We start from the raw sequence: 16,793 nt of genomic DNA, 5'->3' as shown, positions 1-16,793 counted from the left end.
CCTTTTATGTGCTTCTTGCATTTGTATATCTTCTTTTTTTTTTTTTTCAGAGAGAGAGAGGGATAGACAGGGACAGGCAGACAGGAACGGAGAGAGATGAGAAGCATCAATCATCAGTTTTTCATTGCGCGTTGCAACACCTTAGTTCAAGGGTCCCCAAACTACGGCCACATGTGACCCCCTAAGGCCATTTATCCGGCCCCCGCCGCACTTCCGAAAGGGGCACCTCTTTCATTGGTGGTCAGTGAGAGGAGCATAGTTCCCATTGAAATACTGGTCAGTTGGTTGATTTAAATTTACTTGTTCTTAAATAAACAGAAAGCCAACTAAATGGGAAATGATATTTTCAAACAACAGCTCAGATAAGGGCCTAATATCCAAAATATACAAAGAACTCATAAAACTCAACAACAAACAAACAAACAATCCAATAAAAAAATGGGAAGAGGATATGAATAGACACTTCTCCCAGGAAGAAATACAAATGGCCAACAGATATATGAAAAGATGCTCATCTTCTTTAGCTATTAGAGAAATGCAAATCAAAACGGCAATGAGATACCACCTCACACCTGTTCGATTAGCTGTTATTAGCAAGTCAGGTAATAGCAAATGTTGGAGAGGCTGTGGAGAAAAAGGAACTCTCATACACTGTTGGTGGGAATGTAAAGTAGTACAACCATTATGGAAGAAAGTATGGTGGTTCCTCAAAAAACTGAAAATAGAACTACCTTATGACCCAGCAATCCCTCTACTGGGTATATATCCCAAAAACTCAGAAACATTGATACGTAAAGACACATGCAGCCCCATGTTTATTGCAGCATTGTTCACAGTGGCCAGGACATGGAAACAACCAAAAAGCCCATCAATAGATGACTGGATAAAGAAGATGTGGCACATATACACTATGGAATACTACTCAGCCATAAGAAATGATGACATCGGAACATTTACAGCAAAATGGTGGGATCTTGATAACATGATACGAAGCGAAATAAGTAAATCAGAAAAAAACAGGAACTGTATTATTCCATACGTAGGTGGGACATAATAGTGAAACTAAGAGACATTGATAAGCGTGTGGTGGTTACGGGGGGGGAGGGGGGAATGGGAGAGGGATAGGGGGTGGGGAGGGGCACAAAGAAAACAAGATAGAAGGTGACAGAGGACAATCTGACTTTGGGTGGTGGGTATGCAACATAATTGAATGACAAGATAACCTGGACTTGTTATCTTTGAATATATGTATCCTGATTTATTGATGTCACCCCATTAAAAAAATAAAATTATATATAAAAAAAAATAAATAAATAAATAAAAAATAAATTTACTTGTTCTTTATTTTAAATATTGTATTTGTTCCCGTTTTGGTTTTTTTACTTTAAAATAAGATCTGTGCAGTGTGCATAGGGATTTGTTCATAGTTTTTTTTATAGTCTGGCCCTCCAATGGTCTGAGGGACAGTGAACTGGCCCCCTGTGTAAAAAGTTTGGGGACTCCTGCCTTAGTTGTTCATTGATTGCTTTCTCATATGTGCCTTGACCACGGGCCTTCAGCAGACCGAGTAACTCCTTGCTCGAGCCAGCGACCTTGGGTTCAAGCTGGTGGGCTTTTTGCTCAAACCAGATAACCTGCGCTCAATCTGGTGACCTCGGGGGTCTCGAATCTGGGTCCTCTGCATCCCAGTCCAATGCTCTATCCACTGAGCCACCGTCTGGTCAGGCTGTATATCTTCTTTGAGGAAATGTTTATTCAAATTCTTTTCCCATTTTTTTAAATTTTATTTATTTATTTATTTGTATTTTTCCATAGCTGGAAACGGGGAGGCAGTCAGACTCCCTCATGCGCCCAACCAGGATCCACCTGGCATGCCCACCAGGGGGCGATGCTCTGCCCATCTGGGGCGTTGCTCTGTTGCAACCAGAGCCATTCTAGCGCCTGAGGCTGAAGCCATAGAGCCGTCCTCAGCGCCTGGGCCAACTTTGCTCCAATGGAGCCTTGGCTGCAGGAGGGGAAGAGAGAGACAGAGAGGAAGGAGAAGGGGAGGGGTGGAGAAGCAGATGGGCGCTTCTCCTGTGTGCCCTGGCCGGGAATCGAACCCGGAACTCCTGCACGCCAGGCCAACACTCTACCACTGAGCCAACCCGCCAGGGCCTCCCATTTTTAATTGAGTTGTTTGTCTTTTATTGTTGAGCATACAAACATTTTAAAATAACTTTTCAAATGCCCAACACAAAACAGCTTATTAGGTTCAACCATCATAACAACACCATGAAGTAGATTTCATTATTTATCTTTTTACCAATAAGACATTTTCAGGGAGGCTAAGAAGTTTGCTTAGGGTTATACAGTAAATAATAGAGACAGAATTCCTCCCACATCCTCTGAGTTAAAAGCCCAGGCTATTTTAACTTAACCACACACACCCAGAAGGTTAATTGATTGCTATCTGTTCTTCTATATGAGGATCATTAAGTGCTCATGGGATATACTAGTGGCTGAGAGAGTGGACTCCAGAGTCAAACCGACTGGATCCAAATCTTGCCTCTGCCACTTACTAAACATGTGTTAGGGTAACCTTTCTATTCTTCAGTTTCTTCAGGTGTAAAATGTGAGTGATTCAATCTACCTCACAGGGTTGTTGAGAAGATTATGAGATGTTGATGGGAAGTGCTTAGTATAGCACTTGGGTTGTAGGATGCACTCAGAAATGTTAGTTATTCATTCTTGATCTTTGAAGGCCTGCAGTTTATTTTTGACGCCAATAAAAAAGAGGGAAGGTGGAGGGGAGGGGAAGAGTCTTCTGTGTTACTACTGAGATTGGGGGTACTATATCCTTAACTTGGTGTCCCAAGACATACATACTTGCATCAGTGAGGGTCCTTATGCATTATTATGGGTTACATTGTTGTGTCTCCCCCAAGTTTATTTGTTTGCTTGTTTATTAGCAAAGGAGACAGACAGACAGAGTGACAGGGACAGATAGACAAGAAAGGAGAGAGATGAGAAGCATCAATTTTTCATTGCAGCTCCTTAGTTGTCCATTGACTGCTTTCTCATATGTGCCTTGACCGGGTTGGGGGTGGAGGGCTCCAGCCAAGCCAGTGACCCCTTGCTCAAACCAGTGACCTTGGGCTTAAACCAATGACCATGGAGTCATGTTTTTGACTCTGTGCTCAAGCCAGATGAGTCTGTGCTCAAGGCAGCAACCTCAGGGTTTCCAAGCCTGGGTCCTCAGCATCCCAGGCCTATGCTCTATCCACTGCGCCACGACCTGGTCAGGCTATATGTTTAAATCTTAACCCAGGCCCTGGCCAGTTGGCTCATTGGTAGACTGTGGGCCAGCATGTGGAAGTCTTGAATTCAATTCCAGTCAGGGCACACAGGAGAAGGGACTATCTGCTTCTTTACCCCTCCCTCCCCTCCTCTCTTTCTCTCACTCTCACTCTCTCTCACTCTCCTCTCTCCCTACAGCCATGGCACAAATGAGCAGGTTGGTCCCAATACTGCTGCTGCTGCCAATGGCTCCATGGCCTTGCCTCAGGAGCTAGAATGGCTCAGTTGCCAAGCAATGGAGCAATGGCTCCAGAAGGGCAGAGCATTAACCCCAGACAGGGTTGCTGGGTAGATCCCAGTCTGGGCACATGCAAGAGTCTGTCTGTCTGCCTCCCTGCCTCTCACTTGATTAAAAAAAAAAAAACAACCACAAATTGCACTGTCATCACTGAGCATGGACCTTTGCCATTGCTGCCTCAAAAGTTTGATGAGGACAAAAATGGATTCCACAGGGGCATTGTCTTTTTCACATCACTTCCAAACAAAAGTCCTGTGGGTTAGCATCTGACTTGGATCCCAAGCTGCACTGCAATGCCCTAGAAGCAAAAGGAAGGCTGAGAAAACGAGCTTTTGACTTACAAATAGAAGAATGGGGTTACAGAGAGGATATTCCCACTCGTAGTTGAAAGAGCTTCATACATTCTGGTGGGGAAAAATGCATAACACAATTTGACTACATTGTCTTAGTCATTGTAGCAAAGTCTTCTATTTGCCTCCCAAATATCCATTCTCCCCATCTTCTAACACAACCCTGATTGCTTTACATTACAGCTGGTTATAATGCTGTCGTGAACAAAGACTGTGTGTCCCCAACCTCTTTGTAGCTAGATGTGGTTCTGTATGTTCTGGTTAATGTGATGTAAGCAGAGTTGTCTGTGACTAAGAAGACAACTAGCCACCTTTTGCTTGTTCTCATGCCTGCACAGATACACAATGGCTGACACTACAGAAGCCATCTTAGTCTATGAAATGACTCTGTGTATGGAAACCATGTACTGAGGATGCCCAAACAGAAGACAGAAGGAAGCAGAATCCTAGATAACTTAATGGAAACACCACATTGACCCTGGGTTACCTATATGTTGAACTCTTTTAGTTGAAATAAACACTGGTCTCTCTAAAGCACACTTTGGGTGCATGAGTAGAAGGAGGATAAAGAAAGACAGTCTTATTACAGTGGAAAGCAGTTCCTAAGTGATACTACTGACAAGTGAGAGACGTTGGGCCTGGCCAGATAGTCCAGTTGGTTGGAGCATCGTCCTGATAAGCAGAGGTTGCTGCTTCAATCCCCAGTCAGGGAACATACAAAAACAGATCAATGTTCCTGTCTCTCTCTCTCCCTTCCTCTCTACTTAAAGTCAATACAATGTATTTTTAAAAGATCTTGATTTATTCAGGGTGGGGTGGGGTGGGGCTTTGCCTTTGTTTTTGTTATCAGTGAATTGACTTCCTAGATTTCCTTGTAATTTATGTTAATTTTTATATTCAAGAAGTTTATAAAGAAATAACCCTTTTTTCATATATAATAGTTTTATTGGTTTTTGTCAGATATTATTTAATATTTTTTCATTAATATTTTTTTTAATATTTTATTTATTGATTTTTTTTTTTTAGAGAGAGAGGAGTGAGAGAGAGAGACAGAGAGAGAGAGAGAAGGGGGAGGAGCAGGAAGCATCAACTCCCATATGTGCCTTGACCAGGCAAGCCCAAGGTTTTGAACCGGCGACCTCAGTGTTCCAGGTCGACGCTTTATCCCACTGCGCCACCACAGGTCAGGCCTCATTAATATTTTAAAAGTCTTATAACAATGTAGTTTTGTGTACCTCTTTTATTGCTCATATTTAACTAATAAATACATGCAATAATAAACTACCTTTTGGTATTTTTAAAATTAATTTTAATGGGATGACATTAATCAATCAGGGTACATAGGTTCAGAGAAAACATCTCCAGGTCATTTTGACATTTGATTATGTTGCATACCTATCACCCAAAGTCATATAGTCTTCCGTCACCTTCTATCTGGTTTTCTTTGTGCCCTTCCTCTCCCCCCCCTCCCTTCCCCTCCCTACCCCCGGTAACCACCACACTCTTGTCCAAGAAATAACCCTTTTAACTTGAGATACTACTGATTTTAATTTACCCCAAAACACTTGGAGAATAAAAATTTCAAGTTATTATTAAACAAAAATGATTCTCCAGAAAACTGCCATTAAAAATTTTAAAACAAAGACTTCCTTTAAATCCCATTCTGTAAGATATGGTTCTGTAAGTTCTGTTGTGTATTCACAAATTTGTGATCTGTGGTATAAATTATAGACATTGTTAGTGACTCAAGGTTTAAATATATTTCAGTAGCTGCTTAATAAAAAAGTAAACTGGGCCCTGGCCGGTTGGCTCAGCGGTAGAGCATTGGCCTAGCGTGCGGAGGACCCGGGTTCGATTCCCGGCCAGGGCACATAGGAGAAGCGCCCATTTGCTTCTCCACCCCTCCGCCGCGCCTTCCTCTCTGTCTCTCTCTTTCCCTCCCGCAGCCAAGGCTCCATGGAGCAAAGATGGCCCGGGAGCTGGGGATGGCTCTGTGGCCTCTGCCCCAGGCGCTAGAGTGGCTCTGGTTGCAACATGGCGACGCCCAGGATGGGCAGAGCATCGCCCCCTGGTGGGCAGAGCGTCGCCCCCTGGTGGGCGTGCCGGGTGGATCCCGGTCGGGCACATGCGGGAGTCTGTCTGACTGTCTCTCCCTGTTTCCAGCTTCAGAAAAATGCAAAAAATAAAATAAAATAAAATAAAAAAGTAAACTATTTGCGCAGCATCTATCTTCTTCAGTTTTTTAGTTTTTAAAATCAGTTTACTTATTTATTCCTCATATCAAATAGCTGTGTAACACATTTTAGGTTTCTCAGGAAAAAGTAACAAATGCAAAACTGTGTTAAGTTCAAGAAGTAAGAACAGGTTAAGTTTAGTTTTAGTTCATTAACTTACAATTTTAAAATATATAATAAATCATACATAGCAAAAGTTTTATTCCATAAACTTGGTACTCTCATTTTTACATTTAGCTCAGTCACAGCTTAAAGAAATTGTATAATGTTTTATCTCCATGGTATCAGTTACATAATCATCCCCAGTGATCAAATGTCCTGATATTTGTGCTTTTGTATAATTTCCTATCACAAAGACTCTATGCTTGGCCGTGTGATTTGCTCTGCTCAATGGGAATTAGCAAATGCTGGTGCTGTGACACCAGCACAAAGTTGATAAATATTTGCACATTGGGGCTTCCCTTTAATACACTGTTGATTACTGTGTGAAGAACCCTGATCTAGTTTTCTTAATAGAAGATCGCATGGAAAGAGAGGGATCCAGCCCCCAGCTGCCCACCAAATGATTATAGCCATTTGAATGAGCCTAGGTGATATCAGCAAAAGATCCATCTTGGAAATTTCAGCCCAAATTGCAGAATCTCAAGTAAGTAAATAATTGTTCTATGCCACTATGTTTCAAGGTAGTTAACTACTCAGTATAACATAATAGATACATTTTCTATAAGTGAATGTAATTAAATACGAGAGAAAAATGGGGGGATTATCTTGATTCAAATGACCCAGCTGTAGAAATGTGAGAGGGTAACCTATTTATCAAAAGAGATGGCCAACAACATGAGGGTTTTGACTGATCATAAGTATAGAAAACACTATTAAGATGTTCACTCAACAACCATTGTTCCCATTCCTTTCTCGCTAACAGAACCCTGAGTTTATTTGTATACAAAGTGGTCAAGGGCTCTAGGAATGCCAAATCCTTCCAAATCTCAGGAAGTGAATCTTGATTCATTTTTATTAACCATGACAGTTCTTTTCCTCTTGCTTGTGATTGGTCAAGGAATGGGCAAGTCGGACAATTCTGGCCAAAAAGACATAAGAGAAAGTATCTTGGCCCTGGCCGGTTGGCTCAGTGGTGGAGCGTCGGCCTGGCGTGCAGAAGTCCCGGGTTCGATTCCCGGCCAGGGCACACAGGAGAAGCGCCCATCTGCTTCTCCACCCCTCCCCCTCTCCTTCCTCTCTCTCTCTTCCCCTCCCGCAGCCAAGGCTCCATTGGAGCAAGGATGGCCCGGGCGCTGGGGATGGCTCTGTGGCCTCTGCCCCAGGCGCTGGAGTGGCTCTGGTCGCAACAGAGCGATACCCCGGAGGGGCAGAGCATCGCCCCCAGTGGGCAGAGTGTCGCCCCCTGGTGGGCATGCCGGGTGGATCCCAGTCGGGCACATGCGGGAGTCTGTCTGACTGTCTCTCCCTGTTTCCAGCTTCAGAAAAATACAAAAAAAAAAAAAAAAAAAGAAAGTATCTTGGAGACACATGGTAAGGTTTATCCTGATCTTAAAAAGAGGTGTTGAATGTTGTGTGGGATTGAGATTCCTGAAATAATAACTATCATGAGAGAACAAATCAGAAGGCGGAAATCAACATACTAAGGAGGCCAGAGACTTGTCATTGTGAGCCATTGAATTAACCAACCTTAGAACAGTTCTGTGTTTAGATAACTCTGTGATATCTGAGATGATGTGATATGAAAAACACAAGGTAAATGGAAAAGACTGATGGAGGGAAGTGTTATTTTATATGGATGGCTAGGACAAGTCTCTCTGATAAGATAATGTTTGATACTCAAAGGAAGTAAGAGAGAAGGCTATGTAAGATATCTGAAATAGGTGCAAAGGCCTTAAGATAGAAGTGTGCCTAGTAACTTCTGGGTATAGCAAAAAGGTCAGCGTGACTAGCAGAGAGTGTGAGAGGGGAAGAATGACAAGAGATGATATTAGAGAGAAAATAATAGGGCCTATTCATGTAGGAGCTTTAGAGTCATGTTAAAGATTGTGGATCTTATTCTGGTGATATGAACAATCATTACAGGATTTTGAACAGGGGTGTAACAGAATTGGAATTTTACTTCAGAAGGATCAAAAAGACTGCTAAAGGGGAACAAAGGTGGAAGCAGAGACTAACTAGAAGACTATAACAACATCCAAGGAAAGATGACAGTGGCTTGGACCAGAATGGTAGTTCTGATGAGAAGAGGCAAACTTCTGAAGATGTTTCTAAGGCAGAGCCACCAAGATTTCCTGATGAATTGGGTTGAGATGTGAAAAACATAATTTTTTTCAGGGGGTGAATCCTAGGTTTTTGGCCTAAGCAAAATGTTAGTGTGGATTTGTCACTTACTCAGGTGAAAAGGAACAGCAAATTTGAAGAGAAACACAAGTTTGTATTAAATTTGAGGTGGCTCTTAGCATTCAGGTGAAGTAGTTAAGGTGGAAGTTGGAATGCATAAATTTAGAATTAGGAGCCTGATCAGTGATGGCACAGTGGATAAAGCATCACCCCAGAACAATGAGGTTGCTGGTTCAAAGCCCCGAAGTCACTGGCTTGGGAGGGGAGGGGAATCATCCACAAAATCCCAAAGCTTGCCAGTTTGAGCCCAAAGGTCACTGGTAAGAAAGGCCCAAGATCACTGGCTTGAGCAAGGGGACACTGGCTTGTCCCAATCAAGGCATGTACAAGAAGCTCAATGTGCAACTAAAGAGAAAGTTTAAGTTGATACGCTTCTCACCCTCTCTCTCCCTTCCTGTCTCTCTTTCTCTTTCTCTCTCAAAAAAATAAAAATTTTTAAAAAGTTTCTTGATATTTACCAACAGGCTTGTATCATTACATTGATTCTCAAAAGAAAATATTGATAATGCAAGAAAGAGGAGGAGACAACTGCTGAGTTAAATGAGAGTTAACTCATTTCATCAGAAATGAGTTAATATCATCAGAACGATTGATAACCAACAAATCTCTGCAAACTTCTAGCACATTGGGAAACAGGCTCAAAGATTCAGGCCCTACTACTATTCCTTCTCCTCTCTCATCAAATCACAAAACTGAAGGCCTTAATGATCATCTAGTCCAACCCCCTTCATTTTATAAAAGAAAACGAAGGCATAGAAGGTAGTCACACCTGCCCCAAAGCCATAAAACCAGTGAGAGGAGTGACCTTCCCTTTCTGTCTCACCATGCTTCCTCCAGCACAGTTTAAAGGGAGGAAGTGAGAGAAACAATGTTTGCTTTCCATCTTCATCCTCTTCTTGGAAGTCAGAGCCATTGGTCCTGTCCCTAGTGCTCTTCTGCTGCAGGCAGCAAAGCTAACCTGAATTGCCAGGGTGACCCAACAGCTTTCCTTCTAAAAGCACTGTGGCTCCAGTTAATTTGGGTGACCAGGATCTAAATAAACTTTTAGATGTATTCTTCTAAACAGTTTTGATTCTGGGGTCTGAAATTAAGTTAATTTATAGTCTAGTTTAAATTGACCACCTCCTCTGGGCAACCATTATTTTTTTTCACAAGCTTGGCTGACTTCATCCTTATACACAGCCCTACCAAACACCACCATAACCTAATTACTAAGTAACTCCTTAATGCCACTTTTATTATATCTCATGAAGCCAAATATCTCAGAACCAATGGCACATCTAGAGGCTCAGGTCCCAACCTTCAGATAATTATTTTTAAGTTCAAATTTATATAGGTATGATATAAGTCAAATAAAATAAATAGGACTCTTCTAGGTTGCTCAATTAAAATAAATCCCATAAGACATCTTAATTTAATTCTTACTGATACTGAAACAGGTGACCAACTGAGAGCTATAGGTTCTACTTCATTTCTTTATTCCTCTATTTGAGTTTCATTAGAGCTTCCTTGGGCTCAATATTATATGATACAACGAAGAGAGATACTTCCTCTTTCCTTATAGCAAATAAATTATGCCCCAAAATGAAAGAAAACCTCCACAAAGTCTCTTTAATGTCATCAAAGAGCATAATATTCCTCTGTAGAAACACCTCATGATTTTGATGTGTTTGAGGGCAAACAATTTTAAAGACTTCACCTGAGGGCAACTGAAATATCTAGAGTGATAAAAAGTGACAAAATGTTTCTTTAATAGTAAGAATACTAAAGATACAGATTACATTTTTTTGCGGGGGAGGGAGATAGATAGAGAGACAGAGACAGGAAGGGAGAGAGAGCAAGAAGCATCAATTCTTTGCTTCACTTAGTTATACATTTATTGCTTCTCAAAGGTGCCTTGACTGAGGATGGGACTGGTGACCTTGGACTCAAGTTTAGCCAGCAATCCCTTGCTCAAGCCAGCAACCAACCTCAGATCGTGTCAACAACCCTGAGCTCAAGCTGGCAACCCTAAGCACAAGCCAGTGACCTTGGGTTTCCAACTGGTGACCTCAACGCTCCCAGTTGACTATCCACTGTGCTACCATAGGTCAGGCTGGACTACATTTTTAAATTTTTTATTCCGTTTTACAGAAACATAGCTACTCAGTCGGAACAAAATTACCCAGATAGCCAATGAAGCAATTTTTTAATGATTAATATTATTTCAATGCTGGATAACATTACCTTCAAAATTCTGATTTTGATTATTTTAGGTTTGAAGATAATGACAATGGAGAATAACTAGACTCCACATATTAACAAGGAAAATAAATTCAGTTTGTGTGTTGACCACTGAAGCCATTCCTACTTCTTTCATACTGTCTATATAATAGAGAACAGATTTTCAAGGCTCCCTGTTACTAGAATGGGAGGCCAAGGAAATAATATATGAAAGAGAAAAGTAAATATTGTTTCACCTCAGGAAGAATGATACACCCTCTTCCAAGTTGGAAAGAAATTGTGAATTAAGGATGGTTGTGGCCTGACCTGTGGTGGCGCAGTGGATAAAGCATCGACCTGGAAATGCTGAGGTCGCCGGTTCAAAACCCTGGGCTTGCCTGGCCAAGGCACATATGGGAGTTGATGCTTCCAGCTCCTCCCCACCTTCTCTCTCTGTCTCTCTCTCTCTCCCTCTCTGTCTCTCTCTCTCCTCTCTAAAAAAAAAATGAATAAATAAAATTTAAAAAAAAAAAAAAAAGGATGGTTGTGATTTATTAAATAACTGTAACCTATAACTTTTCATTCTTGGCATCAAAGACGATAAACATGGGAAAAGTTAAAATGAAGACTATGACCATGTTGTTTAATACATGTATTTATTACCAAATAAATTTATGACTCAAGATATTTAGATCTGCCTAGCTGAAACACTCATTTTAAAAGAAAGTACTTACATAGAAATGGTGTTACTAAAAAGAGGAAAGAAGTTATACTCTCACCACCATAAATTTATTCCTTCCAAAACACATTCCAAATTAGGCAGTACTTTCTTCGTTGCTTGGTAGAATTGTTCAATCTGAGGAGATCAAGGAAGTTAGCTTGTTTTTCTTTATTTATTGAATTTATTGAGGTGATATTACTTAATAAAACTATACAGATTTCAGGTTACATCTATACATTAAAAAGAGCCGGTGCTTCAACTATGGAAAAGTTCTGTCCTCAGGAACGTTTCTGCCTAAGTTTCTGTCCTGAGGAAAGTTTCTACAGCAGGGCAGTCGGACCTGCACATCAAAGAATAAAGAAATGTTGGGTGTTAGTTTGAACCCTTCGATAATATCTGTAATCTGAATGTGAGATAAAGATATTTTGCTTTGCTTCTTCCTCTTGCAAATTGGGGGCTGACATAGAAAAAAGAAAATTATTGAGAGGATTTAAAAGTGGGGTCAGTTTTAAGTAGGTGTTTTAACTAATTTTTAACTAGTATTTTCCCTCCTGTGCTCGCTACTAATTAACCTTTGAGCATTGTTTGGTCTCTTAAAAACTGGTTAAAAATTGTAACATTACAACTGCTTCCCCTTTTTAGAAAATAAATTCGAACAATCGATTCTACATTCTGGAGGTACCAAATATTACAACGAGTACTGTTGGAGCAATGCAATTAGCCGGATTTTCCAATGGTTAAATGGATCATCTCGGACAAGAAATGATGCCTCAGGGCGTAAGATTTTACTTCACTTCATTAATTTGACGTTCCGGTGCAGAAAGCTCCACACAAACTGCCCTTCTACAAACACAGAAGTGAGAAAGGAACGAAGTGTGAGCCTTCACCAGGTCCCCCATTTGGTTCCTCAGGTCCCTTGCAAAACTCTCTGCTCTTGGGTGTCAGGAGAAACGTGGATGCTGAGGAAACCCAGGCAGAGAGCGGACCGCTGGGGTTCTCTGCGGGACCGGCCGCAACTCGCCCCTGCTGCGAAGGCGACACGCCCACTCCCTGGGCTGGAGGCCGGGAGCGCACGTGGGGCTCGGGGAGAGGGCTCCGCAGGACAGCGGGTTTCGGGAGCCGACTTCGCAGGCCCCGCCTCCTCCCCTAGTCTGGCGGGACCGCACGTGGGGCTCGGGGAGAGGGCTTCGCAAGACAGCGGGTTTCGGGAGCCGACTTCGCAGGCCCCGCCTCCTCCCCTAGTCTGGCGCCGCAAGGCGGAGGAGCGTTTGGGCCTCCCCCTGGGCTTGAGAACCGGCGCGGGGTCCATTCTGCTCTCCTCCTGGGGTTGGACTCGCCGGCAGGTCAGGCTGCTTCCTGCGGAGACAGAGAGGAAATGCTCGCCGACCTTGCCCTCTTCCCTGTGGCCGTGCCCCGAGGCTCCAGGCCGCGGTAGCGCCGTCCTAGCGATGGGCTGGCGTTGCGGTGGCACCGGAGCTCCGCGCTCTGACATTAGTACTCTCCGCAGTAGGTGTAGCGGCGCGCGCAGGGCGGGTTCCAGGGTGACCCCCACAGGCCAGGCGGAGCCCCGCGGCTCACCGTGGACCCCTCCGCCTTGCCTTGGTCTACTGCCCAGCACTTGCTGCCCAGACCCTGCTCCGCGCCCCGCCTGGCCAGATCCCCTACCTAACATGCTAAGGTAAAGCGCGGCGAGCCGGGCCTTAGCGCCCCACGGCTAGCACAGCTGGGACAGTCGTGCGGAGATTGGGCCTCCGTGGTTGTACCAGGCTGGCATCGCACTGCCAAGACAGGAAGACTTTAAAAATAATATCATTAAATACATTTTACTGAGGAGGACATAAGTGATAATAAAAGAGAAGCAGGAGCTCACTTCTTTTGTAAGTTTGAGTGACAGGCCTCTTGATATAAGCACCCTATATTAATTTAGGCATCATTCATGGTTTCCATCCATGAACATTCAATGAGCACTTATTATGGGGCGGCTCTACGTGCTTGACAAGCATCATCCTAGGCCTTTCCAGGCACTTAGATATATGTATAATCTCCCCCCTACACACACACACACACACACACACACACACACACACGTTTTCAGCAGCACTGCAAGGCAGCTGTTACATAGTTTTCAAAGGATCTGAAGAGTTTGATGGCCTCTACAAAGAAAGGCATGATGACACACAGAAGAAGGTTATCCAATTCGCTTACATGGTCCTAGGTCAAGTCTGGAGTCAGGTGCAGGTTTTGATGCTTGGGAGAAAAGAGACCAACGTCAAGACTAGGAAAACTCTAAAGATGATTTTTATCATCCTTACTTTTTACTTTTTCCCCCCAAAGATTTGAATGTGTAAAATCTATTCTAGTTAGTCAAAAAGTTACCACATCTGAATAAACTTGTGTCAATGTAAGTATCCATATCCTAAGGAAAAAATACAGAAAATTGATGGCGCTGGTTGTAAAAGGTAGTGGCTGGTTCCCTGTGTCTACAGTGGGCAATTTAATTCTGTGTACTGTATTATGAAACAGAAATGAACGCGTGCTTATCAAGAAGGAGGATTTTTTTTAGAACATTTTGTAGGTGAAATGTTGAGATTGTCAGTTGAAATAACATTATCTAACATTATCTTTAAATAAAACACAGTGACAAGAGGGCACAGATGCAATATTTCTCTGGGTCATTAACTCTACCTCTGCTAGTCCTCCCTCCCACCTCCACCCACGAATTCACCACAACAGTGGCAGGGTTGACAGTGTTTGGGGTGTCGGGCAGCGGTAATAGAGCTTCACAGCTCTTTGCCTAAGTAAAGCATGGTTAGTGGGTTCCCCAGGTGTCCGAGCGGTTGCAGACTGGCAAAGGCAGACTCTGCGAGCAGAAGGAGGAGCGCAAACCGCACAGCTTGCAGCTTTTGGTGCTGCTACTAACGCCTCCTCCCCCCCCCCCCCCCATCCCGCCAGCTTCAGGGCAGCCACGCTCCCTCCTCTGGGTCTCTCCTACCTGTTAGGAGTTTAAGATAAGAGAGAAATTTCAAGATATCTCTGGAATTGCACCCGGAGACTGGCCCCTGGGCACAGCGGGTTTCTCTGGCTCCAGCTAAACCTGCTTGGAGAGAAGCCTTATAGAGGGGAGTCGACCTTGCCCCGACCGAGGTGGAAGCATCACGCCGAGGACCCAAGGGGGAAGCAAGGCGGGGCCGCGCTGCGCCTCAGCCGCACTCTAGGCTGTGTCCCACGCACTTCCCGAGGCTTCGAACCCGAGTCCACCCTTCATCCGCAGAGCGGTGTGGGGGAAGGCGCCGGGAACAATTTTGCGGTTTGGCTTGTTCCTTTGCTTGTTTGTTTTTAAGGCTAGCCGTTTAGGCCCGCAGCCTGCGGATGGGGTGGGGGTCGCTTCCTGGAGCCCCGCAGGCTTGAGCCTCAGCTGGGCGGAGGAGGTCGACAGGTGTGTGCTGCGGCCGCCGGGGCACCAGGAGGCGCCTGGGAATGAGAGCGGAATGCCCGCGGCGAGTCCGTCGGGAGGGATCATCTGGCGTTCAAGCCGCTCCCGGATCTGTTGCTGGAGCTGCAGATCTGTCCGCGCCGTGGGAGCCAGAGAAGCTTGAATCCGACCGGAATAGACTCTGCAGACACGCACGCCACCCAGCGCCGCCTTGCCGTTGTCTGAGCCCCGAGTTCCTGCTAGGCAGGACGCTTAGCGCGTCGGTTTCAGCGCTCAGTCGTTCTGTCCCTATTCTCAGCTCCCGGAGAGGTTCCGGGCACACAGCAGCGCTCAGTAAAATAATGGTTCGTTCATTTAACAGGTATTTGTAGAGCGCCCACTATGTGCCAGGCACTGACACAATCGTGAACAACACAAACAAGGCATCTGGCCTCAGCAAGTTTACATTTTCCGTTCGTTGAAAAAATGAAAAAGTCAGGTATCAAGAGCAACTGTAGAAAAGAAAATGACAGCTCTGGCCTCTTCCCCTTTAGTCACCTCAAAAAGGACAGGAAACAAGAAGGGAAAACAGGGCCCGAAGATAGAACCATCCCCTGTATCTCTAGGGAGAGGGGATGAGGCAAGGGATGATTGGCGGGATCTCCTGAAGTATCAGCTCTGTGTTCTAGGGTTTAAGGAAGTATTACGTACTTCCCTTACCAACCTATTTTCAGTGCTATGGTCTGAATGTTTGTATTCTCAAAATTTATTTGTTGAATTCTAATACCCAATGTGATGGTATTAGGAGGTGAGGCCTTTAGGAGGTGCAGAGGCTATACAAGTGGAGTTATAGTGAGTAGGATTAATGTTCTTATAAAGGAGAATCCAGAGAACTGCCTTCCTTTGGGATCCTGGGAGGACTGCTTTCCCTGTTCGAGAACCAGGAAATAGGCTCTCTACTGGAGTCTTGCTCTTGGACTTTTCAGCCTATAGAACTATAAAAAAAATAAATGTTTGCTGTTATTAAGTCATCCTTTTTATGATATTTTGTTTAGCAGCCTGAATGGACTAAGATATTCAGTGTATTTTATATACCAGGTTAGGTCGGTCTGTTTTTAAGGTCTATACATAATCTGCTAATGTAGTCTGAATTAGAACACCCAAAAAGAAGGAGAGCTGACTAATATGAAAAAAACATGGAATGAGGAGAAAAATGTACACTGGCAGTCCAACGATTAAAAACAAAATGGTGAGGCTAACATTGGAATCCGTTTTCCCTTTTCAAAAAAAAAACGTGAGTTTAAGTCATAGCAACTCTACTGTCTCAACTTAGATCAAGGACTGCCAATTAAAGAAATTAGGATCATAACATGAGTATATCCTGACAACCTCACCCTGAAGTAGAAATCTTGATAATACTAGCTATTCCACTGCCCCTTAAGCTACTCTAGCGTTTGGGTTTGAAAAGACTGGCTTGGGCCTATATTCTGTGCGTAGATGTTAATTATAAAGGTGACTCAGTGACAACACAGAGAGGTCAATGCCATTGAAGAAAGGTTTAATGATACAGCTCCCCTAGAAACAAAAGACACCAATCACCACACACGAGCACTGGAGGAACATCAGGTTTTGGTAGAAAGCAAAGGCAGGAGCAAGCAATATGTTCAGGCCAGAGTATCGAGGCTTCTGTGGAAAAGGTAAGGCAAGGCAGGGGGAAGCATTTGTGATTGACTATTTTGAATAATTTCCTTGGATTTGGGGATATAAGGATGGTCCCTAATTGCTTGTCATCTGGCCCTGGATGATTAAGGCAAAAGAATATGTTTCTCAGGATGTATGGGCCAGAAAGAGGAGGTGTGGCTCTGGATTGGATAGTTTGAAAAAACATGCTTCA

General features: G+C 43.7%; 1 long non-coding RNA gene across 1 annotated transcript; it reads right to left on the bottom strand.

Moving 5' to 3' along the window:
- Positions 1-11,559: 11,559 nt before the first annotated feature.
- LOC136319905 (uncharacterized) lies at positions 11,560-15,098 on the bottom strand. The gene is made up of 3 exons (XR_010728240.1): positions 14,480-15,098; positions 13,693-13,734; positions 11,560-12,843 (listed from the first exon to the last, which is right to left on the bottom strand). It is a non-coding gene; the product is annotated as an uncharacterized lncRNA (long non-coding RNA).
- Between the last annotated feature and the right edge of the window lie 1,695 nt (positions 15,099-16,793).

Source organism: Saccopteryx bilineata, chromosome 1 (genome assembly GCF_036850765.1).
Source record: "Saccopteryx bilineata isolate mSacBil1 chromosome 1, mSacBil1_pri_phased_curated, whole genome shotgun sequence".
In the NCBI taxonomy this organism is placed as follows: Eukaryota; Metazoa; Chordata; class Mammalia; order Chiroptera; family Emballonuridae; genus Saccopteryx; species Saccopteryx bilineata.
The sequence above is the reverse complement of the archived record's forward strand: the minus strand, read 5'-3'. Positions and strand labels throughout refer to the sequence as shown.